Source organism: Phaethon aethereus (assembly GCF_964289735.1).
Source record: "Phaethon aethereus genome assembly, chromosome: 1".
NCBI classification, from domain to species: Eukaryota; Metazoa; Chordata; class Aves; order Phaethontiformes; family Phaethontidae; genus Phaethon; species Phaethon aethereus.
This window is the reverse complement of record NC_138575.1, coordinates 182,093,105-182,113,771: the sequence shown is the minus strand read 5'-3', so window position 1 is coordinate 182,113,771 and position 20,667 is coordinate 182,093,105.

Below are 20,667 nucleotides of genomic sequence, written 5' to 3'. Positions count from 1 at the left end.
TTCTCAAAAAAATTTAAAAGATTAGGTTTGTGGTATTGCAGAAATATCATATTGTCATAGAGTATGCTAAAGTATTCAGTTTGGTTTCAGGAACAACACAGTCTATTACCTGTTTCAGGTAGGAAATGAAACATACATTTCCTAGAGGAAATTGTAGTTTATCATCAATTTTGGTAGGTAGTTGTCTGGAATACAAAGTTCTGTTTTATCCTGACAAAAAACTTTGAGAAAGTAAATGAAGACTTCTAAAGATGGGATGGATCAGTAAATAAAATACTCTTCCCAGACCTCAGAAACATCATTTTAATGCCTTCTTAATTACAGACATCTTGTGATCAGAGATTATCAGGGATTTAAAAAAAAAAATGTTTCTGATTCATATTTAAAAAAAACAACCAAACAAAACAAAAATCAGGATTTGGTTTCATTCCATATAGATTTTTTTCTCCATTTGAAGGAAAACAAAAATAATTTAATAACACATTACGGTGTTCTGCAATAATAACATAAAGGAAATTTTGCCATTTTCTCTCACAAAAAATTAATAGCTATTTCTGGTAGCTGGTGGACTATATTTAGATCAGTTTATTTGTAAATTAACTAATTTACAAAAACTAGCTTATAGTTTTTATATAAAAATATATAAAAACGAGTTTATCTAAATCAATTAGTTTATAAAAAGATAATGTCTTTTTTTACTATTAAAACTTACCTACAGTCACACAGACATCAGTATTTATGAGTTTATGCCATCATGTGGATGTTGAGTTATAAATCTTTAACCTTCTCAAGCAGGAGATTTGTTAAAGCTTCAAATTATTTAAATATTTTTTTTCATTGCATCATAACACACTTCCCAGGTGCTGGACTTTACATTTGCCCTTTCATAAGATTCCTGTCAATGCATTTTTCCATCCTTTTGAGGATCCTCTGCATGGCAGCTCTACCCTTCAGTGTATTGACTCACAACCTGCAGCTTATTGTCATCTGCAAACTTGATGTCAGTGCACTCTCTTGCCTCCTGCATGTCCTTGATGATAATGTTAAGCAGGATAGGTACCAGGATAGAGCCCTGTGGTATGCCACTTGATTTGAAGATCATTAGTATTTTATTTACACTCCCACTCTGAGTTTAACATTTCATGTAAATTACATTTGTTATACTTTTAATTTTTTGGCAAATTAAATGATTTTTTCAGGAAAAATTAAATGGAAAAACATAGATATATAAATGCACAACAATAAACATTTTCTTTTCTTATTTAAGTGTGTGAGCTTCCTTCTGTTGTGACATTTTAACCACAGAAACAGATAGCTGAAAACGGTTATGGTAGGCAATGAGGTTCTACAAATACAAAATGCATACATTACATATCTGAATACTTCTGTTGCGTCTCAGGATTCAAATTCATAATAGTCTTGGTGAAAAAAAGAAAACAGAAACCAATGTTTTGTCTTTCCTTGCAAATTCTCCCTACTTATTAAATACCATCAGCACCTCTAGGTGATATTTTTTGTGGTTCAAATAGCAGAACTATTAAGTGTGTTTACCCTTATTTATCAAGCATGCTTACCTTTATTTTTAATGTGAATTACAAAGAAATAAATTGTTTATATTCTTCTGTTTTACAAAATGCTGAGCACTTCCAGTTAAATACTCTCTCTGTATGTCTATATTATATCTAAATATAAATGTATGTATGCGTGTATGTATTCACACTAAATATACACCACAAAATTTGTTTTGGAAATCATAATGTGGTGCAATATATTTTTATATTGACTTTCCCTATAACTGCTGTAATTGTAGGCAATGAAATAAAATCTTGTTGTGGTGCAGATGTTACCAGGTTTTATGGTTTTATTGTACTTAAATTAAATTGTGTAACTCTGGATTTATCTAAACCACAGACTTGGATTTCCTGCTTTACCTACATTCCTTGCACAGGCAATGCTTTGTATGCTCAATTACTCATGCTTGTACAGAAGTTATCAGGAGGTAAATTCATATTTAGAATTTATGGTGAGACAGCATGTTTTTGAATCCCCAGGGCTAGATACATAGCCTGGTGGGTAGCAACTGTGTACTTCAGTCAGTTCTAAGCACACAGAAGAACTCTTCATCTTCATGCTGTCCCTGCTTTCTATGGAGAAGAAATCCAGGTTTGTGGTTCAGATGAGAGATATGATGTCACTGAGTGCTGGTAGGGCTTATCAGTAAATTAACGGGTTATTGAAGACATATCAATGTCTCCAAACCCTTTTTTTCTGGATCACAGATCACTTTGCGTCTTATTTAACAGGACTGCCTAACATAAAATACATCCTACCTACAATAAACACTCTGTTCTGACTGTCTGTCATTTTGCTTCCACTTGGAAGCTTTTAATTGTAAAAATTTAGATCACAGATATCTAAAAAGTATTTATTTTATAAGAATAAAAATAAAATTGAAGAACTTGAAACATTAAAAATGGTATTTTCAGTGAGGAAATTGACAGCTTTAGAAATAATTTCCTATTAGACACAAATTAGTAACATCCTGCTAGTTCTAGCAAAAGGTCCATCTAAATCAGTTATGGATTGACTAGGGAAGGATATAAGGACACAGGAAACACAGAACAATGCATCCTTAAATACTTTTCCCACTTTCAACAGTTTGCAGTTTAGGAACTTCCTAAACTAAAAGTACCTTTGTATTTAATAAACCTCAGTGAATTTTTGCTAATTTCCCAGACCCTTTTTTATGTCCATGTAGAATTTTAGTCTTCACAATACCCTGTGGCTAGGATATTAATGAATTAACTTTGTATTGTATACACAAGTATCACCTTTTGTTTGTTCTGAAACTTCTAGTTACCAGTTTCCTCCAAAGCCTAATTTCATTTCTTGGGAAAAGAATTTCAGTTCATTCTTCTGTAATCATTTTCACCTGATTTTGTCATTCTGAACAACTTTAATCATCTCCTTAACAAAAGAGGGGAAAAAAGAAATAGGAGAAACTAGTATTAAAGAGGAATTAAATATTTTAAGGAAAGCATTTTCTCAGGGGAAAGTTTCAGCTGAAACATGATTTTTGACATTGGTTCAACTAATTTTAATACGATTCCCCTCTCAAAAAAATTTTTAAAGAGCAAACACCATGCATGGCCATTATGAGATTTGCCTTTCTAGTGCTTTTCTTTAATAGTAAAAATTAATTTGGAGCAAAGAACTGTAAAAATATGGCAATGGTGCTACAAATTTGAAACAATAACTTTTGGTTAAGAAATAAGTGAAGACTCCTCTTGACTTCAATTTGAATCAAAGGTTTAGGTAAACTGTTCTGCAACAAAGTTTAGAAGTCTAAACATGCTTTAAAGTGATTTTAAGTGCATATTCAGACGTCTGTTAACAAATAGGAATATATAGTTGTGGGGTTTTTTTTAATTGAAGGCAATATTTATAATTATTTTGATAATCTTTGTCTTCCAGTCAGTCATATATTCAACTAGATAAGTATATTGAATTGTGGAGATGTACAAATCCATCGCAATGATGAAACAATTTTGGTGAAATAGTCTTTTAAGTGAATAATGGCATTGTTTAGCAAGCACCCATTTCTGTTCTTCAGGTGTCTGAAATTATTCTTGTGATCACAAGAATATTTACAGCAAAATATTTGTCACAATAGAGTTACTAAGAATAGCTGTCGCCGTTTCTGTAGGACAGAAAATAGGCTCCATTTTGACTTGTGCTTACTGTAGCATATAGTAGTCTGGAATAATCTGCATGAAAGTGCAAGGGACATTCTACACTGTGTGGCTGCAAAAACAAGCTTCAATTCTGATGCTGTAGGGTTTTCTTCTCTTCAATATTTTTTCTGCCCTATCTGTTCTAGATATGCCAAGGAAGTCATAAGAAACTGAATTTGTTAGATTAAAGCAGGCATTCAAATCATTATTTATTACCTTAACATTATGATGTTTTACTACTACTGAGTTATAATATGTTCTTGTACATGATGAACTACTGGTACTGAAGTATATAATGTGCAGAATAGAACAGTGGGTAGGAAAAACTGATTTTTTTTCTCCTTTCAGATCTTGATTCTTGCTGTTTTGAAACATCATGACTACATGAACTCCACAGGAAAGATATCTTGTGTAGAAAATAATTTTGTTAGCTAAGGATTAGTGAACAGACAAAAATTGCTATTGCACATTAGGTTCGGCATTACTAACCTAAGGACAAAACATAAAAAAAGTCCCAGGTGCTTATCAGCAAATTCAATTACACTAAGAAAAAATAGCTTGTAAATGCAAAACTAAGGAGGGGTTTATTTCACTCAGGTGTTTTTTTCGTAGTTGCCTTTTCATGGGTCTTTACCTGAATTTGATGAGATAGGAGTAAAAGGAAACATCAAGTATTCATAGGCAGACCACATATATTAAAAATAATGAAATTGCTCTGCATATAGTTGCTTACCCAGCAGATTGTCACAGCATGCACTCTCATTAGGATGTCTGCTTGAAGCTTAGATTCCTGGCATAAGGTAAAAATGGAATATCCAGGTGATGGAGGCTAGACACAGGTATTTATCATTATACTGGTTTTCAAATAACTGTGAAGTCTATAGATCTTTTTTAATATTTATGTACTGACATTTATTTTAGACTGTTTTCAGACACACTTTTTGACTTTTCTTTAAACTAACCATTGATTTGTACTCTGTGTTAACAGAAAGCTGAGTATTGGGGGTAGCAGAAAAAATAAGGAAAGCTGAACATTTTGGAAATTGTTGTGATACCAATTTGTATGCATTTGAGTTAATTTCTAGCCTGCTGGGGCAACAATGGCTCTTTATATCATTTACTTTTTCTTCCTGAGAAATCTAATTTCTAAAACTATACCATAATTATACAGTGTGTGGAAAAGAATAAATCTGTTAGTTATATAAAAGAATGAAACTGATAGCTATGAGATAGAGGAAAAGAGGAGGAGAAGGAAAAATGGAAGGGAGAAAGGGAGGAAGGGAGAAAAGAAAAAGAATGAAAAGACAAATACATGAGTCTGTCTTTCTCAAGCTGAAGCCTAAGACACGATAAATGGTGCCTTACCTGGAGACCATTTCTTATAGCGTGATGACACTTCTTATTTTAGATGCCTCCTACCATTACTGCCAAGAAACCTGTCCCTGTATCCACTGGAAATGAATTTCTGTGCACAGCCTGATCCTCATCCTGGCAGGTGACAGATATCCTGAGAGCAACAGTAGCCTAGAGAACCCATTAAGAACATCATGCGAGAAAAAAGGGGAATTTAAAAAACAACAAAAAAAAAGGAAACTAGATGGACCATGAACCAGAACAAACAAACAAAAAAAGCCAAAACATTCTTTTTTGCAGAGTATTCAATGCAATATTTTTTCCAGTAGAGTTTTTGATTAAAAGGTCTGTCTGATAAACATTGCTCTGTCAAAAATGTTACATGAACACACTCTAATTAAACATTTCAACCTCTTTAAATTACGTGGTACATTTTCACTGAATCCATGACAAGTCAGAAACATAACTCCCATGTAAGAGAATTTATATTACTAAATCTCTCAGCTACCACTAACTATGAGTACCTCATACTTACTACACGTTTAATTTTTATTATTGGTTGGGTTTTTAGGTTGCTTTGAATGAAAGCTCCAAGCAGGAAAAACTAGTAAACTATCCCTTACAAATAAACATCTACCTGACCAGTATGTTCTAAAGTCAATATATATACTGCTATTCCCCAGCTGAGCAAAGTAAACATAGATGAATCCTATTACAAAACAAACAAACAAACACAAAGTAACATCTGTACATCTTCATCCACTTTATAAATTAATTCCATGTACTCAGTTTTGCCTTAACAGTAATCAGGTGATGTTTAACATGTTGTAGAGGAATGGGAAGTATATCTGTGGGTAACTGTTTAAATGTTGCTGTATCAAAGCAGTGCTTGTAATGGAAGCCATTAATGTTTTAGACAGGATAAATGGATTTCTCTTGCTCTGGGGATTTGTGTTGGTTTTTTGTTTTGTTTTGTTTTGAATGGTATTATGGATAATATTTGTTCTAATTGTTAGTTCACAGTAAATGAGTTCTGCTCTTTATAAAGGACATGTATAGACATCAGAGAGGATTGTTTCCCATTTGCCTTTTCCTGTTGCTTTCTGGATCAGGTAGAAGAGCCTGCAAAGAACAGAACATTATGCTTTCACTGGAAGTAAAGAAGTATTTTCAGGGCAGTACAGAGAGACATGACAGGAATTTATAACAGTTTCACTACTGAGAAGATCAGTGAGAAAATACACAGACAAGTCCCTTCCTGAAAAAACCTTGATTGTACTGTACAAAGTATACAGAAAACCAGAAAGCCAATAAGAATTGGTTTAGAGTAAGACTTGAAGAAAACATTTAGCATGACAGGACACAGTAGACAGAGCAGAGGTTTGTTAATAAACTCTTTAATCCTCATATTGTCCTATTACATGGGTTTGAATTTTCTCATTGCTTAGTTTGTGTTCAAATAAAACCTGGCATTAAGAGGTCAAAGGTCTTCCCGATGCTTTTGTAGTGCATGCTTATTAGCTTTTTAGTTCAGATCATAGGTTGCCTTTTGGAGCAAATCTTCCAGTATTTTCCGTCACCATATTTGGTCAAAAAAACCAAACAAACCAATCTTAGAGAACATAAAGAGGAATTCTTTTGGATGAAATCTAAGCAAAAGATGTTCTGTTGGAGTCCTCTTAATGTGCTGTGTTGCTAAAGGTCAGTTAGTCTGTTGCATCCACTTAGGATTACTCTATTACAAAAAAAGCGTTTAATGTGTACATTGCGTCATCAGAATCAATTATTTCCCTTACATATCCACTCCTTTTGGGACATAAATTGGCTGAGAAAGCTTACTCTAAAAAAGGAGGTACAAGGAGATATATCTCACAAAACTGGCCAAGTTAGGATCCCATCTTATGCCAGTCCTCTTATTCAGAAAATCAGAATCAAGCAGAAAGGAGAAAAGAATGTCTGCCAAAACTTCAGCTGTTTCAGTTCAAAGTCATGTGTTTCAGCTGAAATCCACCGCCAAACACATTTTTATATTAGGTGTTACATTTGTCGCTAAAGTGGTAGAAGTTTGGTTATGGATTTTATTCTATTACCAGAGAGTATAACATCATGAGTAAGTAATTGCAGTCAACATACTGCAGTATGTTTGAGCAAAGTATCAAAGAATTGAATCTGAATATCAGGATCATTCTGTAAAATAATTACATTCACTGTGATCTCATGAACTAATCTTTATGGTTATGTCAATATTGCTAAATAGAAAAAGGCAGGGAATGATTTCTGGCCTCAGTTCCCAGTGACTCTGGATGCTTAGAGCTAGTTCCTTCTATGCTGGATTGCTTTGGAGAGACCTACCTGGAGTCCTTTGAAACAGAGCCATGGGATGAACTAACAGTTAAGTAGAATGGCTGATTGGAACTATACTCATTGTTCAAGATCACCAAGGATCCTCTTTTATTTTGCATTATACACATCCTGTATGTCAGTGAAGATCCTGAGCAAATGGTACAAAAGATCAGCTAAATCCAATTTGTTTCACTTTCTTTTGTCAAATGGATGAAGATTTAAAGATTCTTCCAGTGAAGATTTCAAGACTGGCAAGAATGCAGATAGGTCTGTATGACTCAAGAAGTTCAACAAAGGGAAATGCAACATCCTGCACCTGGAGACCTACCACCCCATGCAGCAGAACAATCTGGGGCTGGACTGACTGGGAAGAAGCTCTGTAGAGAGGAACATTGGGGTCCTGGTAGACAGTAAAATGGACAGTGAGGCAGCCATGTGCCCTTGTGGCAAAGGCGGCTACTGCTATCCGAGGCTGCATTAGGCAAGAGCATTGCCAGCTGGTCAAGGAAGATGATCCTTCCCCTCTAATCAGCACTGTTGAGGACACACCTGGACTAGTGTGTCCAGTTCTGAGCTCCTCAGTACAAGAGAGACATGGGCATACTGGAAAGAGTCCAGCAAGGGGTGACCAAAGATGATGAAGGGGCTGGAGCATCTCTCCTATGAGGAAAGGCTGAGAGAGCTGGGACTGTTTATCCTGGAAAAGAGAAGGGTCAGGGGCAATCTTCTCAATGTCTATAAACACCTGAGGGGAGGGTGCAAAGAGGGCAGAGCCAGGCTTTTTTTAGTGGTGCCCAGTGACAGGACAGAAGCAAAGGGGACAAATGGAAACACAGGAGGTTTCATCTGAACATCAGGAAACACTTTTTCACTGTGAGGGTAACTGAGAACCTGCACAAGTTGCCCAGAGAAGTTGTGGAGTCTCATTCTGTGGAGATATTTAAAAATTGTCTGGATGTGGTCCTGGGCACCCAGTTATAGGGAGCCCTGTTTGAATAAAATAATGTCCAGAGGTCGCTTCCAACCTCAACAAGTCTGTGAGTCTGTGACTGCTACAGTTGCAACTGACTACCAGAAAGAATCAGAGTTAATAATCAGTTATAACTATTTTTCATCTGTGATGCCTATTGCTGTTTTATTTTGTTTAGTGAAATCTGGTTATTAGAAATAGACTCTTGAAAGGTATGTGGGATGTGTGTAATTGCAAATTGAAGAAATATAAGATGTAAACAAATTTGTAGGCATATTGGGACACTGATATTATTTTCACATGTGGAAAATGCTTCACTCCTGAAGATATTTAGATTAAAAAATTTAAATCATCATGCTGCGATGATATGCTAGTGTTGGAGGTACCAGTACTGTAATTAAATGTAACAAGAAAGCATTAAAAGTGAACTCAATTTAAACAGTTTTAAAAGTTGGCTTGTACTGCACTTTGGTACAATTAACTTGCCTGGGTCATTGTAAAGGTGCAGAGCCCATTTAATGGTGCTGCTAGCATTCCTGCTACTAACACTTTTTCTTTTAGGACAAAGGAATTCTGAAAAGTTTTGTCTGAAGGAGGAATTGTTTAGTCTATCACATTTTAAAAGATGTTTTGAGGTAGACTCTTTTAAACTATGTATAAATTTATGAACAATTCAGAAACAAGAAATGCTTAGGCACCATAGGCCAAATTCATCTCACCTAACTTCATACTGAGGAAAAAATCTATCACGTTTAGAAGTAGGTACTGTCAAATGTGCCCATTTCTCTATTAAAAGCATTAGGTAATGATGGCTCATACATAGGTGTTTTCTAGAAAAACTTCTCAGGGAGATTAAAGAAGGAACCACTCCTTGTTTGCAGGAGAAAGAAAAAAACTGTCTCTGAAATTATAGTGAGAAAGAATATAGCAGAATGCTTGATAATATAAAGTTAAAAAAAAAAAGGGAATCTAGATAAAGGCAGAATAGCTAGAAGTCATCTTGATCTTGTTAGAAAATGATTAATTAGGAAGTCTCAGTTGGGATTTATAACTTGTATGAAACTTTAAGTCACAGAAATAGATAATACACTGAAGGAAACTACTGAAGAACCGATATTGGACTATAAGGCTGCTAAAACTAATCAATTTTATCAAGTTTTCTTATATGTTGTAATCCTTAGTGATTTCTACATTTCAGATTGATTCCTTTTAAAGTTGAAGCATTTTTACATGCAGCATCAGAATAATCACTGCTTAATCTTGAAATATGAGCTGTTATTTTAAAGACAAATTTACGCTAGAGCCATGAATTATTCCTAATACATCCAGAGATAAACTTTCATTGTTTTAGACAACTATATCATAAGAATTTTCACATTTAGAAGAACCTTTTAACATTTGTGTGTTCTCCACTAATGGCATAATAAGTTGAGAAGGGAATTGTCTCTAGGGGGATGCAAAAAATCCCTGCAATGAAAACTGAGAGCTGAGCAGAAATAGAAACAACAATAATGTTTAAAAATGATGGAAACCCTTTACTACCTTTCTTTTTCACTCTCGCATTAGATATGCTGCTTTTTTCATCATTCAGCAAACACTTTTACCAGTGATAAAACAGGGCCAAACAGTTTCAGATTCTATACCACATTCATCTATTTGTGCCTCAGACGTACCCCCTAACCTGTGTTATAAATACAATTGTGAGTTTTCAGATTATATTTAATGGGAATTATTTTCCTCTGCACTTCTAGTCATGAATACACATACAGTTGTATGAGCAGTGCAGGGTCAGGGACAAGTGGTGAGATGAAGGGGAAAGATAGATAGAAGCTAGTTATACTCAATTTTCTGTTAGGAGATATAGTAGTTCATAAGTAGTATTAAAATGAATGTAAATATTGAGCTAGTAAAAAAAAAAAAAGTACCTGCAAATGCTTATAAGTTCAGTTCTATCATTCTGGCCACAGAGCTATTTAACCAATTTTTTAAAATTTTTTTTTTTGCCTTGACCTTTTTTTTTTCTGCCAGAAAAATAACTTTCAGAACTTTAGCCCAGCTTTACTTCTGAAAGAAATACCTATAAACCTCTGTTTAATATTGAGATGATTAATCTCTGTGTTATGATTTAAATTAGTATTAGTGCTTTTGCCTAGAGGATAGCTTCTGAAAGAGAATGTCACATACACCTAATATACTCTCATAAAATACCATGAACATATCTAGTAACAGGGTTTGATGAAGTAAATAAGGATTTTCTACTACACTGTGTAAACTAACTTGTTTTTTTGTTGATACCATTTCATACAAAAAGAAACAACCTTAAAGTAAGTAATAAACCTGACCTAATCTTGATGCAAGAAAATCTATCACAAAGATTCATACTGCTGCTATGGTTCAATCAACTCAGGAGTTAGCAATTTATAATCTTTTGATCTACTGAAATCGGTCTGGCACAGATGAAAAACAACCAAACAAGAACTGCAGGGTACAAAAATACTCCTTGTAGGAATTAGTATAGTAAAGTAGATATATCATAGAGCTTTATTAAATATTGTAATAAAATCTTTGGAAAGGTGAGAGGCAATTCCCAAAGGTAGTATGATCTGCTACAGCAGAAAACAAAACAAAACAAAACAAATATCGATTTATGTTTCAAGCTTAAACCTTTTGCATTTACAAAGATAAAAAAACATGTTAAGATCTGGAGTTTTATAAACAGTTATCTCTGAGACCATATTTAGGTTATAAGCTATGCTGCTATGAAAACTATTATTAATTCTTAAACAATTCATAATGTATAGTAAGGATTTACAGCTGCATTTCTGAAGGTACATCTGTATTGTATCCAAATGGTGTATGTCTACACTGCTCACAGCCTCTCTAGATCAGACTGACTGCATGCTACTAGATATCACATTTATTGTCTGTGCATTATATGATTAAAACAATTTTTATTTTTGTGGGATGGTTTTGTTCCAAGTGTTTGGAATAAGGGAAAGTCATTGCAAGCTTCATGGTGCTTTTAAAACAGGAAAACACATTGTGTCATAAAGGATATTTGAACACTCCCAGAATGTTTCAACACTGCTTGAGCACTGGGTAATCTGGAAGGAGCCAATTTGGTTGCAGTGTTATTCATTCTGCTTAATGGGTGCTATGACTGGAGTGAACTATTACCCAAAACACATGCAGAAATACAGTTGAATAACTCACAAAGTCCTGAGGCAATGAATATTTATGCAACCAAGAGACTGGGAGTGAAAAAGAACAGTATGGATGTACTTTAAAAGACAACCTCTCATTAGGCAATTCCTGCCAATGTCAAAGGGAACTGCTGAGAAGCAGGGTCTACATCCATATTAGAAAGTTAAACAGTGTTATAGAATGTTCTTGGGGAGAATGACATGTCTACACTACTAGCTTCTCCAAAGCAAGTGGCCACATAAGATATCTTTCCAATAGGTTTATTGAAAATTTCCTTAAGTCAATACAAAGAAAGTCTTTACTATATTTGTTTTTCCTTGAATATATATGTAATTTCCCAGTAGATTTTTTTCTTTGATTAGTAAGGTATCATCTTATTGAACAAGATAGACTGAGTATAAATGTTATTAATAGTTTTAGACCGTTCCTGTGTTAAGGTATTGTGATCATGTAAAAACGTCAGGACAAAAATAGATACATTTTGGATGTCATTATTTCTACCTAAAGCAGTCTGGAATTGCACTCTGTTGATGACTGTTTCTCTCTGATAGTTATAAAAACAATCTAAACATTCAGCTCAACTCCAGGGGTAGATGTCAATCTACCTATCATCTATTTCCTAGGAGAAAATAGTCTTATTCCCTGCATTTGAATCTAAGCCTAAATAAATTTGGGCCTTTGTTCAATGCAGTTAACTGTAGGCTTTTAAATGAGAGGCAAAAATTAGTCATCTTTTCATTTTGTGTTCTCTCTACATTAGAAAATAGAAAGCAATAGAAACCACTTAAGAACTTTCCACTGAACACAGAAAACACCTAAGAGTGACGAGATTCTTAGTTTAGTTACTTATTTGAGTATCTAATATTTGCTAGCATGAATTCAAGTGATATAAAGACTTAGTGGGGATTTCAGTTGCTTAAGTGCTTTAAAAATACACCCTATGTGTCTTTGGACGGGATTTATCTGGCCAGATGAAGATGTACATTCTCTAGTCACACTAAAACTAGTCACCTTTTTCTCCCTTTAGAAATACTTTCACAGTAAAATTCATATTATTGTGAGGTAAATGTCCAGCATAAATTGGATGAAATATGTTCTAAAAATGCATTTCTTTCCTAAAAAAATATAGGAGTCAAGGAAACTAGCTTGGGTGTATGTACCTACATTTAGACAAATATATCCCAGCCTCATGTTCAAGTTTTTTTCAATGACTTTTCAGTGACCAAAAAGCTTGATCAGAACAATAGTTCTTTAACAAAGGCAGTCATGTGACAAAGGACCTTAAATAACAATCTTTGCCAGTGTAATTCTATGTATTTCACCCAGATTGTTCTAAGAATCTGTCCCCTTAAACTGAATATTGTTTTTAATTAGAGTTTTTAACTCCCACAACTCACCACATTTGCTGAGGTCTATGATGAGCTGACATTGCCTCTATTTAACCCAATAATTAAGACTTTATTTTATGGTTCAGAATAATAAAATTTAAAAGTTAAAAGTTACATGTTATTCTGATATCAAGCTATCATAGCTACTAAAAAGGTATAATTAAAGAACAAATTCCCTCAGCCTGATGCATAATCATTATAACCATTTGTATACAGTAGAATTTTAAGAATTAGTTCATTATCCCTTGAGAGAAAATGAGCCTAAATCTTTTTAAAACATTGGTATTTACTGCATTAAGTACTTCTGCAATAATCTGACCATTCAAATAGTAGCTAATAGTTTCATTATTGTTTAAGATGATAGCATAAATCTCATTTAGGATAACAAATTTGTTATAAACCAGAAAGGAATAAATTATAGCCAAAGTCTTCACAAAAGATGGTTGTAATTTATCCTAGGTGACAATTTAGAAAAAAACTTTTTTCCAGATTAGTCTCCTTTTAATAAGGCAACTAATATTACACTACAAGTATCAAGTCAGCAGTATATCCCAGATGTATGTTAAAATATAAATATATTTCTGTTTAAATACAATTTATATCACCATTTATACAAGAAACGGTTTTCCTCTGAGGGTAAATATCACCTACAGATAAAGAGCTTGTACTGGAAGGTACAATAATGTTTGGCAGGTTGAAGCACAAAAAATCCAGGTTTCCTGATGCTCTGGATTTTATCCAAATTTACATTGTATTCAGTGCAAATGAAAGATTTCATGTATTTAAGTGCCTAAAATGCAGTAGTTTCTGTTTTACTTACGCAATATAGCTTTCTCTCTAAGCTATCTGATGCTTTAATGAACTTAGGACAGTCTGAAAGTAGGGATTTGTACTGTTGTTCTGCTACCATAAAAGAAAGACACCTGTCTCTTGTGCATATGGCTTCAGGTATCTATCTCCTCCTGTTGATTGTGTTGGCTGCATTCACCACATCCACCCATATAGGTCCTAAACAATTACCAACTGTTTCAGTTAGCTTGAATCAGCACAAGATACTGACATTTTTAAAAAGGACAGCATAGAATCATAGAATCATAGAATCTTTGGGTTGGAAAGGACCTTCTAATGTCATCATCTAGTCTAACACCCCAGCATCAATGATAACGAGGGTAAAATATTTTTAGGTTATATAAGGAGAGAGAATTGAGTTTTTTCTGTCACCAGATGGTATTTACATTATTTTGACATGCTATTTAAGAGTCATGATACCATATTCATACAATGCAAGCCATTCATATAATTGCATTTTGACTCCTCATAGAAAAGTAAAGTGAATTATCAAATTTTTGGCACTATATAGAAACATGTCCAAGCAAAAGCTGACTGAGAGGGCGTAAGGTCCAGCTTGAAGCAAGAGAGAAATGGAATAAGGACAGCATGTTCTAATGGAGGAAGGAGGTACATTTCTCATCCTTCAAAGTAGATTTGAATACAGAATCTGAAGGATCACCTCCCTTTTGCTATGATTCTATAATCCACTTCTCAACTAGGTGGAACTAACTGTGGATTATATTATTTCTGTGGATGTGATGAATATTCTGGTACTTTCTAGTGAACCTTTCTGCTAAAATGTGTTTGGAGTTCATTATATTGGGAAAGTGTGTCCTGCAAACAGGTAGACCAGCATGATACCTGGTACAGACAGGTGATGCATTGAATGGAAGAATTCCTTCTGGGTGATCAGCTATCTTGAGCTCATAGCTCTGGGAATCACAAGTTGTCACAGGTAGAAGTGCTTTCCTTTACTTCTTGTTTCATCTCTGAATGCAAAGTTTTTATTAACCCTGCAATGGGCTGTGGTCCTATCAGACCTGCAAATCAGCAAAGAATAAATAGCTTCCGTACCTGGCACTTGGACTGTAACGGTAGCTGTATTGCTGCACTGAGAAAACTTAGGTGCAGACCAATGACATTTAATGTACTAAGTACAGCTATTAGAGAAGACACATTCTGAGTAGCTTATTATGAGACAATAAGAAAGCATGGTGCATGGAGAATATGTGCAGCTTGTGGAGGACCTGTGCCTATGGCAGAGGCGGAGTGAAGTACTTGTGCACAGACATACCATCAAACACTTGTGGAATGCAGCAATTATTTGGAGACGATGAGAGGGATGACAGATTTGAAAGAAAGCAAGAAGATTCACTTGAAATAATTCAGACAAGTAGAGGATTAAAAAAAATCCCACAACTAACTGAAATATATATTAAAATGTCTGAAGTTTACCCTGACACTAGATTTTATATTCACTTGTCATGCTGTTTGCATTTAGTTGTCTGCTCTTATAAATATTTTCATTGTATGCAAGTTCTTATTTAAAAAAAAAAATTGAAAGAAATTATTATAATCTCAGGAAGAAAACAGGTGACAAACATGTCACATGTTCATTTAAAGCTGGGATGTATACAGAAATTATACAGTTAAATGATGACTTTATAATTTTGTAGTACCTGCTTTTGCCCACTTTCTTCACCTGACCAGTTAATCAAACTGAGGCATATCTCTGTGACCTTTTTAAGTTACTGAGTGCTCTCAGACAGTCCTGAGGCCAACATTTACAGTTTAAGGTGATCTGATATATTGTAAAATAAAATCAGAAAAATACATTTCCTATAACTTGCTACTTCCCTTCAATTTATAAGATGTCTAGGTGGTGGAGGTTTTTTTGCATCAAAGTAGCTGATGTTAAATCAATGAGTTCAGAATAGATCTTGTCTAAAGTAAATCCCTAAAAGATACATTATATAGGTTGCAGGCCCAAAACATCACCATTTTCACTCTACAGACCCACTCCTGTTGTGTCTCTTTACAGGCTAATATAGATTGAGCTTCTGCTACTGTTTATAAGGCTCTACCATCCATAGTAACTGTAATGCACTATTTCCCTTCGCCCTCCATTTCTTGTTCAGAGGAGATCTGTAAAGTGAACTTCGAGAATTTTCTAGAGGTACATCATTCCAGACAGAGATTATAGAGCTGGGTTAAATCCTAACCTAAGGACTTCACCATTTACTTTCTGTTCATATTAAACTATTTTTCTTGCAAACACACCTTGAAGAAAAAGGCCTTACTGTATACAATGTATTATTTTTATTGAGTAATACCATCCACTTACACATCAAGTGAACAAAATCTTCAGTTATATCACAGAAAAATTTCACTTTGACTGATATATTAGTTGTAAAAGTCACTCTCTGTAGCTACTTAAACTGAAATATCTTTATAAAGGATGATAGGAAAACAAAGTCTTCTATGAGCACAGTAGTCATACTATGACTATTACATCACTACTGGTCAATGACCTGATTCATATTTACCACGTGCATCTTCCATCTCCTTCTTTTGTGAGCTTCCCTAAAAGCTTACTAAAGATTCCTGCTGCTCTTCTTAAAAATACATAGGCCAAAGGGTGCATCTGTTTGTAATGTCTTTTTGACAATATCTAGGATGAAGAAGAAATGAACAAGCATTTGCGTACAAATTTCAAGAAAAATGAAAGGCATCTGAAATGACCTGGGTTCATCAGGTCTAAGCAAATGATAAAAAAAGATAAAAGGTACTTCCAAATAGCAAATACAGTTTCCAGTCAATTATTATTATCCATATACAAATAATCTGGTTCATTCTAGGGATGAGAGTTTTTTAAAAACAAAAAAAAAATATAAGGAGGAGCATTGCCAGATCCTTACCACGCATTTGTTAAATTATTATGAAATATTTGCTATCAGCCAGTCATAGTTGCTGTTTTCCTCCTTGTCTGGAGAATGATAGCATTCATTTTGTTACAGCACTGGAGTTCCCATTGTCTGCCTTGCTACATCTCATCAATGTCAGAGTGTGTTTCTTTTTTTTTCCTTGTAAACATTCTACAATACTTGTCTAGAATGATATGATATAGTGCTCTATTTCTAAATAGTTAGTCATGCCCAGTCCTATGTCCATCAAAGTGATTTTTTCTTAAACAAGTACTTTTTCCTAATGTGCATAACCAGGTCAGGTAAATTCTACCGTGTAGGGCCAATTCCTAACTTAAGTATTCTGCTATTGCTTCAGTTGATATAATTGAGACTGGCACACACATGTCATTAGAGGGGCAGAAATTTCCTTACTCTTTAAATCTGCAGCTGGGAGAGCAAGAATTTTAATGTCTAGTCATATGTTCAGACAAACACATTCAATAGAAAATATTTGCCTTTTTTAAAAAAGAGGACTGACATTTTTATTTGTTGCCATGGAATGATTATTTAACTTGATTCCCTGGTAGTTCATTCTTTCTCACTCCTTTAGAGGTTAACTTCATACATCACAATTTATATAAATGTTGCATTTTTGTAGCACAAGTACTAAATGATGCTTTTCAAATTACAGTAATAGATTGTATCCACCAGTGTGCTTTATTTCTTGTTAACAAAGTGGAAATGAGAATGAAGAGAATTGCATGACTGATTGCTTTGCTTTCCAAAAGTCATTATACCAACTAATGTACATATGAAAATATCCCATTTAAGTTATTCTGAGATTTTTTTGTTATGCATCTAAACCAGATCCAATGTTTTGGATATCAGTAGATGCAAAATATTCGCTGTAAATTACAACTTAATTTATCTTCGGATCCCAAAAGGCATAAAAGCAATTATTAGGCAGAGAACACGGTTACAGACTTAGTCATTATTCAAAGTGCATACTATTCTTCCATAGGTTAACATTTGTTGTGTAAGGGAAGACTGATGGTTTAATTTAAAATCATATTTTGCTCAAACTGCAATGAACACAATCTTTCTGCTTTTGTTCCTTTCAATGTTTTCTGTACCAGTAGAATATTTTTTCATAGTCAGTTACTGAAAAAAAATAAAAAAATCTTTAAGATACAGAAAGTGACACTAGTGGGCACTCTTAATCCATGTTACTTGTGAAAACAATTATTCTGAAAAAAAATGGATTTAGAAAGTCCTCCTAAGGCAAAGACAGAAATTAATGTCACAGCAAAAATTACTGTGGGCAAATCCTGAACGGTGATATGTTGTTAAGTGTTAAAACACAGGAATCTGAGCAAGTGAGATGGTAGTTTGTCTATCACTTTTTTCATGATGGTTCATTATGCAAATGTCAATGTAAATATTTTTCAATCCTGTTTTAGATGATATTTGTACACCAGTATTAGAGGGACACTAAAATGCTGAGAGGAGGGAGCAACTGCATAACTTTTGAGACAATGAATGATTCAGAGAAAAGACATTATAACCAGTTATGCCAGAATTTTTCCTTCTGCTTGCTGATATACTTACCTGGAATAGAATAAGGGATGATTCTGTGGCCTTGTGGAGCACTAGATTGATCGTTGAGCCTGACAGTGATGTCCTCTCCATCCCTAATTTTTTTTAAAACTTTTACAAGTGTTCATCAGTGAGTTTTCCTCTGTAATTTTAATATTACTCTTTCTCATTTTCAGGATGTTTATGTGTTTCAGGAAGACTCTTCTCAATGTAATAGGCATAATAAATAGGATTATGTTTAGCTTATGTACACCATTCTGGAGGCCAAAGAATTGCAGGGCTGTAATGTTAAACAGTAATGCAGATACTTGTAGTTATTTATTGCATTCATCTAATACAGATGGAAGGTTGAAAGGGCTAAGACCTGAAGGTAAATGTGAGGAAAAAATGGAACGTGTATGACATTAGCATATAATCAGAAGAGGAGTTCTAATGGTATTTAGAGAAAAAAATGTCTCTATTCCTTCTCATAAAAGGTAGTTGATGGAATATTTATATAACGTTAGGTAGAAATTTAGTCCAAACCGAGTTCTTCATTTTCCATGAATATTTTACTTATAACTGTCTTGATGAGAACCACCTTTTATGCTGAACTCCCTGTTGGCTGGAGACTGAAAAATTATCCTGGAGAAACATGGTCAAATCCTAACTCAATAGTCTGCTGTCAACAGGATGAGTTTATGCCAGTATTTATAGCATCTGAGAGAAGTGCTAGTAATGACAAACTAGTCATAGCCCATTGAAAATACTAATCTATAAAACAGCAAACTCCAAATAAGAATAATTAATTGCCTTAATAATTATGGCAAAAGAAATATTAGAGAAGCAGGTCACCAGACCACATTGATGGGAAAGGAGATTTGAAAGATGGTCTCTTTCTGTAAGGATCAGAGGAGATGGTAGGACCCAGAAAGGACTTACATGAGATGGGCTGAACTGACAGACTCTGCTCGGAAAAAGGTATATTCTGCTCTTCTTCAAGGCTCCTACTTGGGTCTCCTCTATCCCTCTCCCTGCCTGACCACAAACTACAACATTTCAGTTTACTAGTTTGTCAGAAAGCTAATCCAACAAGCAAAACAGAAAATAGTTTTGTAACAGGCTATTGAGCTGAATCAGCTTGCTATGTGGTCAAGCAAATGTCAGCTGCAGCAAAAAAGGAGGAGAACAAGATATCCATGAATGCAGAACAGTAAGAAGAAACAGAGCTTCCTTCTTTCCACTAACAGTAAAAATTAGCTTGACTCAAGCATGTTGATTAAAGTAATCTTATGAGAACAAGGGGAAGAAATGTAGAAAGACTCCACTTCCCATTTTAATATCTGTACAAAAATCTTGAATATTCACAGTTTAAAAGTTACAAAATGTGGCTACAGAATTCCCTCACTATATTTGTGTTTCTTGCCTTCATAGGATGTTAAGTATCCTTAAGGACTTTGTGGTGGTTTGACACTGGCTGGATGCCAGATGCCCACCAAAGCCACTCTATAACTCCCTTTCTCAGCTGGACAGAGAAGGGAAAATATAATGAAAAGATCATGGGATAAGATAAGGACAGGGAGAGATCATTCACCAATTACTGTCATGGGCAAAAGAGACTCGACTTGCCTTGAGTCTTGGAGAAAAACTCGACTTGGGGAAATTAGTTTAATTTATTACAAATCAAATCAGAGTAGATTAATGAGAACTAAAACCAAATCCTAAAACACCTTCCCACCACCCCTCCCTTCTTCCCAGGATCAACTTCATTCCTAATTTCTGTACCTTCTCCCCCCGAGTGGCACAGGGGGATGGGGAATGGGGTTGCAGTCAGTTCATCACTCATTGTCTCTGCTGCTCCTTTCTCCTCAAGGGGAGGACTCCTCACACTTTTCCCCTGCTCTGTGGAGTCCCTCCCACGGGAGACAGTCCTCCATGAACTTTTCCAACGTGAGTCCTTCTCACGGGCTGCAGTTCTGCATGAACTGCTCCAGCCTGGGTCCCTTCCATGAGGTGCAGTCCTTCAGGAACAAACTGCTCCAGAGTGGGTCCCCCATGGGGTCACGAGTCCTGCCAACAAACCTGCTCCAGCATGGGCTCCTCTACCCATGGGGCCACAGGACCTTGCAAACTTGCTCTGGAATGGGCCTCCCATGGGGTCACAGCCTCCTTCAGGCATCCATCTGTTCCGGCGTGGGGTCCTCCACGTGGATATATGCTCCATCATTAATGTCTATGGGCTGCAGGGGGACAGCCTGCCTCACCATGGTCTTCACCATGGCCTGCAGGGGAATCTGCTCTGGCACCTGGAGCAGCTCCTGCCCCTCCTTCTTCACTGACCTTGGTGTCTGCAGAGCTATTTC